The following is an 11,912-nucleotide window of genomic DNA, read 5'->3' on the forward strand; positions in this document are numbered from 1 at the left end:
TGGTCGGTCAGGGTTCGCCTTGGCCCTTGTCCATGTCCTCTGACCCAGGCTGTGCTGGCACCCGGATGTGGCACCCTCCGGAATCTCCCTCCACAAACTCGGCGTGTTGCGGCGGTGCCTCTCCCGATGCAGGCACACGTGTCGGGGGGAAAGGCTGTCCCCTCCCTGCCCGACTCCTCTCCCGGTGGTGGGGGCCTCGGCATGTTGGCCCCTTTGTCTCAAATTCCTGGGGCGTCTCTTTGCTGATGGATTGCGATTGGTGCGCACTGGGGATGGGGGGCGCAGGGTGCAGAATGGGTGGGTGGCCACAGGGACAGCTTTCCTGAACAGCCAGCCTGAGGAGACCGTCCATGTAAAGCCGGGGCCTAGGAGTCCGTGGAATCAAGAAGCAAGGATGTGAAGAAATGTTGAGACTTCTGCCAAGATGGAGGCATAGGTGGAGAAGCCATACTTTCTCTTACAACCAAGTTTAGAGACAACTAAATATTAGGAACAGAAAACACAGCCAGAACACAGAAAATTAAACTTTTCGGAAGTTTCATAACAACAAATTCTTCAGCCTGACCAGCAAGAGGGGCGAAACCAGCAGCTGGAGGAGCGGGGTTGCACAGAAAAACTCGGTCAGACGGACTCAGGTGCGTGCGGAATCCAGGCGCAGGGTTGGACCTAGTGAGCAACTCAGCGAGCGACTGTGGGGAAACAGCGAGGGAGCAGGGCTGCGGGTTGACTGTGGTCGCGCATTCGTGTGTGGATAGACAAGCAAGGGAGTGAGCAGGCCCCACGGTGAGCAGCAGCACAGGGCGCCGCCATCTCCCTGCTCTGACCCCGCCTCCACATACAGCGTCATAATCCAGCGACCTGAGAGTCCAAGGCTCCGCACCTCATACTTAAGGAGCGCGATCAGACCAAAAATGGCTCAAGAAGATCTCAAAGCCCTAGAGCCTATAAATCTAAGCCATGAAGAAATAGCAAAACTCTCAGACGCACAGTTTAAAACACTGGTGATCAGCATACTCACAGAACTGGTTGATTATAGCCACAAATTAGACAAACATATGAAGGCGAAACTAATTGAAATGAATGGAATTGCACAGAAAACCAATAGTGATGAAAAGGAAACTGGGACTCAAATCAATGGAGTGGACCAGAAGAAAGCAAATAGTGGCCAAACAGAAAAGAGTCAAGAAGCAAGAATTCAAAAAATGAAGAGAGGCTTAGGAACCTCCAGGACATCTTTAAATGCTCCAACATCCAAATTATAGGGGTACCAGAAGGGGGAAAGGCACAGCCACCAGTGGAAAACTTATTTGAACAAATAATAAAGGAGAATTTCCCCAATCTAGCAAAGGAAATAGACTTCCAGGAAATCCAGGAAGCTCAGACAGTCCCAAAGAAGTTGGACCCAAGAAGGAACACACCAAGGCACATCATCATTACATTAGCCAAGATTCAAATGAAGGAGAGAATCCTAGAAGCAGCAAGAGATAAGGGGACAGTCACCTACAAAGGAGTTCCCACCAGACTGTCAGCTGATTTCTCAAAAGAGACCTTACAGGCAAGAAGGGGCTGGAAAGAGGTATTCCAAGTCATGAAATCCAAAGACCTACAACCAAGATTGCTCTATCCAGCAAAGCTTTCATTTAGAATGGAAGGGGAGATAAAGTGCTTCTCAGATAAGATCAAATTCAAGGAGTTCATCATCACCAAGCCCTTATTATATGAAATGTTAAAGGGACTTATCTAAGAAAAAGAAGTTAAAGAAACATGAACAGTGAAAGGACAGCAAACTCACAGTTATTAACAACCACACCTAAAACAAAAGCAAACTAAAAGGACAGCTAGATCAGGAGTGGAAACATAGAAATGAAGATCTCAAGGAGGGTTAGCAACGGGGGAGTGGGAGTTGAAGGGGGGAGAAGGTACAGAAAATAAGTAGCATAGACAGTAGGTAGAAAATAGATGGGGGGCAAGAATAGTATGGGAAATATAGAATCTAAAGAACTTGAGACACATGGTCATAAACTAAAGGGGGGTAATGGTGGGGACGGGGGGGTAGGGTGGAGGGGAATGAAGGGGGGAATAGAACAACTGTAATGGCATAATCAATAAAAAAATGAATTTAAAAAAAAAAAGAAGGATGTGAGACGACGGAAACATCGCACTTTCTTCGGCTCCAGTCCCCCAGCAAGTCCGCCAGAGGGAGAGGCGGGTCTTACATCCACGCCCCGCTGTTCGGGAATCCGAGCTGTCTCCAAAGAGCGTCCCTGGGTCTGTGTGCAGCTGCCTGCAGGCGTGGGGGCGGGGGGGCCGCAGGGAGCCTGCAAGGGGGTTTGCCGAGCCCGAGGCCTGGCTGTGCCCCGGCCTCGCGCCACAGGCTAGCTCCGCACCCTCCAGACTGCAGCTGGCGGCGGCCCTGGCAGCTCCCCTCCCGCACCTGCGCCCGGCCCCGGCCCTGAGGCCCCGAGTCCCACACACGTATCAGCAGCCCAAGCTGCTGGGAGACGCTGCAGTCTATTAAGATTTAGAGAGAGATTTAATGTAAGGAGACAAGCAAGAGAAGACATTTAATTTAGTGATAAAAAAGCAATCAAATCTCAGCTCGAAGACAGAGAGGGGCAGGGAGCCGCTGCCTGAAAGGCCGGGTGCTCTCACGTGTGTGTGTTACGAAACAATCGGCGTGGCGGCCGGGGCTGGCTCAGCAGACAGACAGGGCGGGTGCCCGTTGGAGCCGCGCCAGACGCTGCGTGGGGCCCTGAGGCTCCTGCGGTCACTTCCAGCCAAGGGGCCAGTTCCCAGAGGCCTCATTTCCCGGCCCTGTGTGTCTGCGGCCCCGTGAATGCCTCCTGGGTCCCTGTGGTTCTGTCCCTAACGTTCTTTTCTGGTGGCTGAGAGCCCGCGGCCCTGCCTGAACCAGCCGCTCCTTCCTGGCCACCCCGTGGAGGGTGTGCGCTGGGGGCCTGGGGCTGACGCCCTGAGACCCACAGGCTGGGCTGGGGTCTCGGCTGCCCGCTGGGGACAGCGTCCTGAAGTCAGCTCCTCGTTCTTCTGGCCACAAGGCATCGAAGCAGCCAAGGCTCCACCCACCGGCTCCCTTCCAGCCTCCGCTGGGCATGGAGGGACCCAAGTCCTGACCGCTGCTCACGGTGGGCCTGGGCCCCGACTCAGACTCCTCTGGCCGCACAGCCGCTCTGCACCTGACAGCCAGCCCTGCACCTTGTCCCCAAGGTTGGCGGGGCCAGGTTCAGCCTCTTCCTCCTCCCGGCTCAGGGTGCAGCTGCTTGGCCCGCTGTTGCAGGCTCTGTGGAAGGTTGGCTTTGTTTCACTGAAAGTGGAAACAGGCTCCGTTTGGTGTCAAATTTCAAGTAAAAAAACCAAAAACCCCCGGCACTGGCTCTTCTGTGAGGGCGACTCACAGGTCACATCACGGTTCACGAAGCACATCCTGTGTTTGTGGGACAGCCACGGGGATGGCCCGGAGGAGGAGCTGTGTTTGTCCTGGGGACATGGACGAGCTTCTTCTTTTGTGGGGTGGACCTGAAGGTGGGGTGGGGTGTGTGTGTACATGCGTGTTCTCGTGCACACGCACCACACATCTGTACATGTGCACACACACACGTGTGCCCGCCCAGCAGGTATGGACTGAAACAGTTCTCTCAGCCTTCCTGACACAGCCCAGGGTGGACACGCAGGACACCTCAACTGCTTGGACCGGCCCTGGGCCTGGCCGCTGACCTGCTGGCCGCAGAGGGTGCCCTGGGGGTGCTGGTGTCCTGGGGAGACGAAAGGGACGTCAGGATGTGCCTCAGGGAGCCCGTGCAGGTGCCTCTGTTGGGGACGGAACGTGTGGGTGGGGCCGCACCAGGCTGCGTGGCCGTGGCCTCGGGAGGGGCCACCGGCCCTCTGGGTGGCACCAGGCCACCGTGAATCTGGCCTTGCACCCCTGGGGCTGTGTCCAGCCAAGCGAACAGCAGTTGCTGAAAAGGTGGCTGACGTGGTTGCCTGGCAACCTCCCTGGCTCGCCAACCCGCCTGCTTTGGCTTCAGGCAGCAGCAGTGAGCTCCAGGAGGGGGCGTGGGAGGGGGCACCACCTGAGCCCTGGGTGATTCTCAGTGGGGGGCAGCCCATCGCTCTGCGATCAGAGAGCCCCCAGCCACAGGCCACCCCATGGGGCCTTGGGAGAGTCAGCGAGGAGCTGCTGGGAGGTGGACTCGGGGAAGGCACAGGCCCTTGGGGCTTCCGGACGGGTGTGAGCAGGGGCGGGCTGGGGCCTGCACGGCCCTCAGACGAGGGGGTTAACCCCTCGCTGTTTCCGCTGCTTTTCGGTGGGGTTTCTGCCACTGCTCAGGGAGTTCAGACGCACGAAGACAGAGCTTTCTGTGCGAGAGAGAGTTTGACACTCAACCCAGACTCGGACTCCGACGGGAAAGGCCGTGTGGCCGTGGGCTGCCCTCTGCTCTGTCGAGGTGGCGCGGACCCCTCCCAACGAGCGGGTGCGCTCTCTGTCCTCCATCTTTGGGGGTGACTCCCGTGAGGTGGGGCTTCTCTCCTCACAGGCGATGCTCAGCCCCCCACAGAGGGAGAGGCGCAGTGGGGCTTCAGGGCCGAGGCTTTCGGGCAGCGCTGTGCATGTGCGTCTGGGTCAGGCAGCTCCTGGGCACCAGGGGTCAGGAAAGGACCCCGTGCTCGGCTGGGAAGGCCCTGGCCTGGCCGGCGAGGGTGGCCTCAAAGCCCCAAGGTCAAGGCTCCCCGCACCCTACCCCCGAGAGCTGCTCTGCAATGGGAGCTTTTACTGAAAAAGGAAGTGAGAGCTCTGTGCCTGAGACTTGTGATGCTTGCTGCTGGGTGCTGGGCCCGGCGGGGGAGGCTGAGATGCAGAAGCACTCAGAGAAAATGCAAAAGTTCCTTTTTGTTTAAATTCAGCAAGTTCGGAGGAAGTGGGGCTGGGTGCCCATCTGCTGGCACCGCCCGTGCTGCGGAGGTGCCTGCAGGGCGTCTCTGTCCCCAGCAGCACCCGGGACAGGGACGTGGCTGGGGAGCCCAGCGCCAGCGGACAGACCCAGGGGGCTGGTGGCCGGGCACCTCAGCTCCCCCCACTGAGTGGGGCGGGTGAATTTCTGGGTCGATTCTGGACGAGCGGCTCCCCCTTCCCACACTGGCCGAGGCCCGTCCGAGGGCCAGCTTCGATAATCCCTCATGTCCCAGGGGCTGGCCCCAGCTGCCGTCTGAGGACCTGAAAGTGTGGTCACATGGGACCCCCACGTCCCCGTCCTGGCACTGCCCGGCGAGGACCAGGGTCACCCACCCTGCATGCAGCACGCCTCTCTTCCGTTCTGCGCCCGCTCCTTCTCCCACGCAGGGCGAGGCGTGCAGAGCAAACGTCCTACCTGGCACTGCAGCAGCCACTGCACTTCGTCTGCCCTCGCCACACAGGGCCCAGGTGTGACCGCCCAGAGCCAGAGGAGGGAAGTGATCAAGCGAGTGTCTTGCGACTCTCGTGCAGGAGGCTCCCGGCTCCTCAAGAGCCTGCCAGGTGCCCGGGGGAGCCCGTGGAGGGGCAGGTGGGGGCGCACACGCAGGTACTGGCGGGTTCAGGAGGCGGCAACACTCCTTCCCTGGGCCCGTCTCTGGGACGTGTCGGCCTGGACGGGGAGAGCCCGCGCATCCGCCCGTGCGGTCCCGCCGAGTTCCCTGCTCACCTGCTCCGTGGCCGTCTGCAGAGGACACGCCGGGGTCCCGAGTGGGACGCGAGTAATGAGCCTGCCTCCCCCAGGGCGTGGTGCGCTGAGCGGCAGACTCCCAGGACTGCAGGGCTGTGTCGCCAGCAGAGGGGGCCCTGGGTCCGGAACCTGCAGAAGGAACAGGCGTCTGGAGCTCCAGGACTGAGTCCAGGTGGGAGATGGAGCAGACGCTGGAAACCGGAAGAGGGCAACTTCTGCGTCTCCAGAGCTGACAGACAGTCACCGAGGTCACGGTGACCGGAACCAGGACTTCTGCCCGCACTCCGCAGTCAGCAGGGATGGGACAGCCCACCCTGCCGTCTCGGCGGGGGTCGGGGTCAGGGCCGGGCCGTCCCGGTGTCCCCGTGTCCTTCAGGCCAGCCAAGGGACAGAAGAGGCCAGGAGGCTGAGGGGCGGTGCTCTCCTTTGGGGCTGCGTCCTGCCTGAGAGAGGGTTCATTGAGGCCGGGCGTAGCTTTCCGGTCGTTTAATTATATGGGCTTCATTAACCGGGAAGATCGATGGCCAGGATAATAAAAGCTCAGAGATAATGGCACAATTAAACGGCTTTGTCCTAGGTGACACAGAAGACGTCTGGTCGGACGGGCCCCTTCTGGACTCCGAGCTTCCTGCTCCGTCCCTGTGGGCAATTTGGGTTCAATTAAGATCGACTGTGGGTCCAGAGTGGGGTCAAGACCACGGGCGGGAGCTTCCGGAAGGGAACATGCCCACTCTGACGATTCCTAGCTTGGGTGCGCAGCCCTTGTTTGGGGACCCATCCCCACGAAAAGACCACGGTGAGCCAGCCTGTTCCCTCCCGGTGGAGTCTGTCTGCCCCTTGGTCATCGTACACTCACTTACTCACTTGTTAATTCTGTCAAGAGAAATTCAATTCTGGAGACACAGTGTTGGGCGGGTTTCATCAAATAGTCACATTTCTACAAACTTAGGGTAATCACTAATCAAATAGCCCTCTGGGAGCTGGGCCCACTCACTCCCTGCGGGAGGTCCCGCCTCCACCCTCCGCTCTGCAGCCTCGTCCCCCAGCCCTTTTTCTGGCGAGGCCCCAGCAGATGGGCTCCCCCAGGCGCCGGGGTGGGGTCCTGCTCACCCCCCCCAAAAAGCCCTTTATGTGGCCCTGGCTTGTCCCCTTCCTTGGCACCAGCCTGGCACCGCAGAGACACACCTGCCGGCAGGCTTGCCCGCCTTCCATAACGCTTTCCGTTTTCCCAGAATCACCAGGGTCCCCCCTCCGAGAGGAGGGTTTGGCAAAGGCTGCTCCGCCTCTCCTTCCTTTTTTGGTTTGTGTTTTCTGAGGACCAGGAGCAATCTGTTCCGTGTCCCTGGAACATATGACGGGAGCGTGTATTTGCCACACACAGTTGCTCCCAGATCCAGGAATGCAAAGTTTTAGCAAGTGAACGCCAGCGGGTGCGAGTCGGAACGTTCCAGATGGCGGGCTGCAGGGTGGAACCGGCCCCCCGGGGAAGTTGGAACAAGTCTCTCTCCGCTGTGGCAGGGCAGCTCCTGCCCTTCCCTCCTCCTCCCTCTTCAAACCCCTCTCTGGGGGACCCACTAAAGCAGGATGGGCGCTGAGTCTGTCCCCTCATGGGCGTTCCCCCTGTGGACGAGGCAAGGTTGGCAGTTGGTGGGGTCCTGCCTGGGCTTCCTGCAGGCTCACGTGGGACCAGTGGGGGATCAAGTCCCCGAAACTCCGCCCTCCTGGGGCTGCTCTGTGTGGGGGGAACCCTGTCTGTTGGCCACAGCTCTGACTGTTCCGGAGTTCGGAGTTCTGGGGGTTATGGAGGCCCAAGGAGGGGCTCATGGTGGTTCCAGAGAACCCAGCAAGGAGGGTTCGGGCATGGGGGTGCGGAGGACACGCGTGACACTGTCTTCTCATAGAATCTGCACGTCAGAGGCCGACGGGACCAGCCACGTTTTCCAAACATCCCACCTCTGTGTATGATGGAAAAAACTCAGGTGAAAATGCCAACTGCCCACTTCAGGGACGGTTGCCACTGCTGTTTTTAACTAGAAGTGGCTTTGGGGCATCGAGGGGAACAGGGTGCTGGGGTCTGAGGACCCCTTGGCAGCGTCACAAGGCTGGCGCTGGGACCTGGGCCCGACGCCAGGTGGCAGATGGGGCCATTTCCAAGCACACCCGGGTCTCGTTCAGGTCACAGACTACCTGAAACGACCTCAGACAAACCTGATGTTTTATTCACAGCAGAGAAGGAAACTCCTCCTTCGGTGGAACAAGTCTGTAGGCTCCTTTTGGTGGCAGGTGATGGGAAATGGACTTCAACTGACTTTGGCACAGCAGGAATGTACCGAACTCAGAGCAGGGACCGGTGACCAAGCTGCGGGGTCAAGGGGTGCCCCTGGGTGGGGCCGCTCTTTAGTGTCTGCGTCACCACCATTTCATCTCTGCCAGGACAGGTCCCTGCCTCAGCGCCCACAAGTGCCACCAGAGAGAGCCTTGCTCTTCTTACAGATAAAATAAACCCCCAGGGCAGGACTTGGGCTGGGACCCTTGAAGTGTAGAAGTGGGGTTCCGCCCCCTCCTGGGGGCCATTTAGAAATGAGGGAGGTGCTTCCCACAAGGGCACAGCCCAGAGGAAGGGGAGAGGAGGCTGGGCCTGCTTCTCTGTCCCCGGCATCCCTGTGTCTCCTGGAACGAGCCAGTGACTCTCCAGTGGCAGCTGCCCTTCTGTTTGGAGATCTGAGTGACTGACAGAGCTGCAGGGTCAGCGTGTCCCAGCCTGGACAACTAAGATCATGTCCCCTGCACACACGACCCTGCCAGAGGCGAGGGGAACTCTGGCGGGTACACCTTCCGATCCCCACAGAGGTGAGCTGGGCTGACCCAGGCCAGTCTGGAGGGCAGTGCCAGGAGCGGTGTTTGCACCTTCTGCTACTGGTGGTGCCTTGATCGAGCCATGCCTGCACCCCACATGCTCCTCAGGCCGCAGTTACAGGAGCTAATCAGTCCCATTCATTCCGCTCAAGCCCCTCTGAGTTGGGTTTCCTGCCATTTGCCACATTAAAGTCCTGACTAACCTGTCAGATGCGGACTCAGCATTACATCAGCAAGTGAAAAGTGTGCCACCTGCTGGGACAGATACACCTGCAAGATTGCTTATAACACAAGCAAGATTTACTTTGGGTAGTAAAAACTCATGTCACTATGCACGTAGGTCATCAGGGGCTCAGTGGCAGTGTGGGCTGGACCCTGAGTGGTCATTGAATGACCCAAGGCTCTCCTGTGTCTGACCCTCCAAATCCTCTTCATTACCAGCAGTGGAGACAGACTGAGGCCCAGGTGCAGGTCTGGACAGGAAGCACATCATTTCTGCTTACATACTATTGGTCGGAACTCAGTCACATGGTATGCCTAGCAGCAAGGGAATCTGGGAAGTGTAGTCCAGCTGTGTGTCCAGGTGGAAAAGGAGAGAAAGCAGGCCCACCCAGCTGTGCTGCAGACCTGCTCAGCTTGTGGGTTTGCTTCTTCCAAAAGGCCGGCCAGGACTGCAGCTCAGGGATGGGCCAACCCCCTGCCCTCTCTGCAAGTGGCCGGATCCTCCCGTACAGCCTCCTTGGACAGCGTTCCGTGCCTGGGACACTCACTGATTGACAGAGGCAGAGTGGCACGTTCTGAGAAAGCCTGGTTGGGCATCGCGCCAGACATTCCACATACCTGTCAAGGGGAAGCCGTCCTTGCCGGCCAGCTAACAGATGAGGCACCCTGAGTGGGCTGGCGTGTTCGCATCATCTGGACCTTCACGGCATCTGACAAGGGGACAGAAGCTTAGCAAAAAGGCCTCTGAGGGGCCTGGCTGCCCCTGGTCACCACTCAGGGTGACCGTTTTAGTCCTGGCCTGTCGCCATCTCTCAGGGGCAGCCCGAGGTCAGAGCCAGTTTTCAGCAGTCCTTTCAGGGCGGCTGGTCAGAAGAGCACAGGACGGACCGGGCCCCAGCCCGCGCCCAAGGCCTGCGCCGCTGTCCCCCACGCTCAGCTCCTTCGTCTTAGGGCCTCGCTGCCCGCCACTCCCCCCCCCCCACGCACACACACGTCGCGCACTCACCTGTCGAAGGTGAGGTGGAAGCGTTGGGACCCGCAGCCCGGGAGGTGCCAGACGTCGGGATTCGGGCAGCAAAAGAGGAGATTGAAATCCATCCGCTCGGGAAACAGTTTCTTTGCGAAGGGACACATGGGAGTAGTTCCACCGACGTCTACGTCTACGTCTGCGTCTGCGTCGGAAAGCCGGAAGCTTGGGGAGGCGCAGCGCGGGGGCGGGAGAGCTGAGTGGGACTCTGCTGGCGGTGCTCCCGGCGTGGGAAGCAGGGGACCCGTGGCTCTGGGCTTGGGGACAGACAGTTAAGGGTCCAGTGGGCCTGACGCCGTAGTGAGAGCAGCCATGCACAGCGGCCCGGAGCACTGGGCTGATTTCACTCCTGTTTCTAACTATTTGCAGTGTTTGTGGGTCGTGCCTTGGGGGCCAGTTTTGTTTGCAAACCGACTCGGATCTAAGCCTCATTCATTTATTTACCAGGGCAGCTGAGGGCAGGCGCTGAGGCGAGCTGAGAGCGCCTTGCGAGGCAGGGTGGTTCCTTGGCTTTAGCCCACATGCCCACCCCAGGGCTGTGCTACTCAGTGGTCTGGGAGGCTACTGCATACTCCTGGTGGCCTGATCTCTCGACACTGGGCCCTGTCCTAGCCTGTCCCCAGAGGGGCAAGGCTGCGCTTCCCAGGCAACTGTGAGGATGAAGCCATGGGAGAGGTGCCACGGGGGAGGGGACGGGGACGGGGAGGGAGTACAGCTCTCACTGAACAGGGATCCCACGGAGGACCCAGCACAGACAAGGTGGGGGGAGGGACCGGGTGGGACTCAGACCCCGAGGGTCCACTCCGCTGCTTCCCAGGAGGCCACTTGACAACAGCGTGTGTGTGCCCCCCCCCCCCGTTCTCAGAGAAGGAAACTGACACTGAGGGGTGAGGTGACCTCTGATCCCCCTGCAGAAGCCACAACGGCTAGGACATTTCCAGAAGCATCTTCCAGGGCAGGAAACGAGCGAACCAAGATGGATTTGACTGTGAGTGACAGGACCCCAGCTCAGATGGCAGACCCAGTGGAGGAGCCTGGACTCGGCAGAGCTGCATAGGGTATCCCTGCCTCCCTGGGACATTCCGTCCCTGGTCCTCGGCCAGGCTCCCGGCTGCTGGGACGACCACCCTGCTCCTCCCCCACCTCCCCCAGACTTGCACACGGTGGGGAAAGAGCGCCCTCTGCCCACCTTTCTCAGAAAAGCCCCAGGACTGAGTCCCATTGGCCTGCCTTTGGTCGTGTGGGCCCACCCCCACACCCAGCCCTGGGCCTAGCGCCTGGGAGACGCTAAGGGCCAGATGTGTCCCGAACGTTCCTGGGTCTGGGAGTGGGTCTCACCTCAGCCAACAGAGGTGAGACGGGTGGTCTGTCCATGTTTTCCCTCGAGGCAGGGGGAGCTCCACGCAACCACATTCGGGAATAGACACCAAATAGCCTTTTACCTGTGGGGTGTCCTGATTTGCAAATACTGGTAAATGACTCAAAATCCTGAAAAAGTGTTGACAGGCCAAAGAACACAGGTGAATGGAGAGCCCTGCAAAGCTGGGGGCAGGAAGGTGGGTCGGGCCTTCCCCAGGGGCTCCAGGCCTCTCCAAACCCTTCTCCCCACTGCGTCTAAGGCCTGGGGGACCCCCCTCTCCCAGGCCGGGTGGGGGTTGCAGGATCCTGCTGTGCAATGTGTTTGTATTCAAATTAAAATGTAGCTTCTTTGGGAAAACTCGGTTCCAGGGAAGCCTGTAAGTGGAGCCTGTGGGACCGTTTACACTCACAGAGAATTAATGGGAAGCTCTGTTGCTGCTTTTGAGGAGAAGTCTTGGGAATTTCACCCTGAGGCTCTGACAGGCGCCTCTGACCGTGCCCCTCCCGGTTCTCTGCCAGCTGATGGAGATCACGTCTCCAGCGGGGGAGCAGCCACCGGCGCCTTGGTGGGCCACTCAGCTCCTTGCACTGCGCAGCAGACAGGTGGGCCCTTCCTTCCAGCTCAGAGCTGTCCCCTGGACCCCAGGTTCCTTCTCTGCTGTGTCAGTGCCCCGGGGCTCTTACTGTCCCTGGTCCTGGAGGCTGGACGTTCCAGGTGTCACAGGGCTGGG

The 11,912-nt window shown here is 59.3% G+C and overlaps 1 long non-coding RNA gene across 4 annotated transcripts; it reads right to left on the minus strand.

The window, feature by feature from the left end:
* Positions 1-2,548: 2,548 nt before the first annotated feature.
* Positions 2,549-9,928, minus strand: LOC119060674 (uncharacterized). Of its 4 annotated transcripts, XR_008392403.1 has the most exons (6): positions 9,802-9,928; positions 9,414-9,505; positions 6,903-7,059; positions 5,697-6,356; positions 3,414-3,534; positions 2,549-3,322 (listed from the first exon to the last, which is right to left on the minus strand). It is a non-coding gene; the product is annotated as an uncharacterized LOC119060674 (long non-coding RNA). The 4 variants fall into 4 exon arrangements; XR_008392404.1 differs by lacking the exon at positions 3,414-3,534; XR_008392402.1 differs by having other exon boundaries at positions 2,549-3,534.
* Positions 9,929-11,912: the final 1,984 nt, after the last annotated feature.

Source organism: Artibeus jamaicensis, unplaced genomic scaffold (assembly GCF_021234435.1).
Source record: "Artibeus jamaicensis isolate MK-2021 breed Jamaican fruit bat unplaced genomic scaffold, CSHL_Jam_final contig_525, whole genome shotgun sequence".
Classification (NCBI taxonomy): domain Eukaryota; kingdom Metazoa; phylum Chordata; class Mammalia; order Chiroptera; family Phyllostomidae; genus Artibeus; species Artibeus jamaicensis.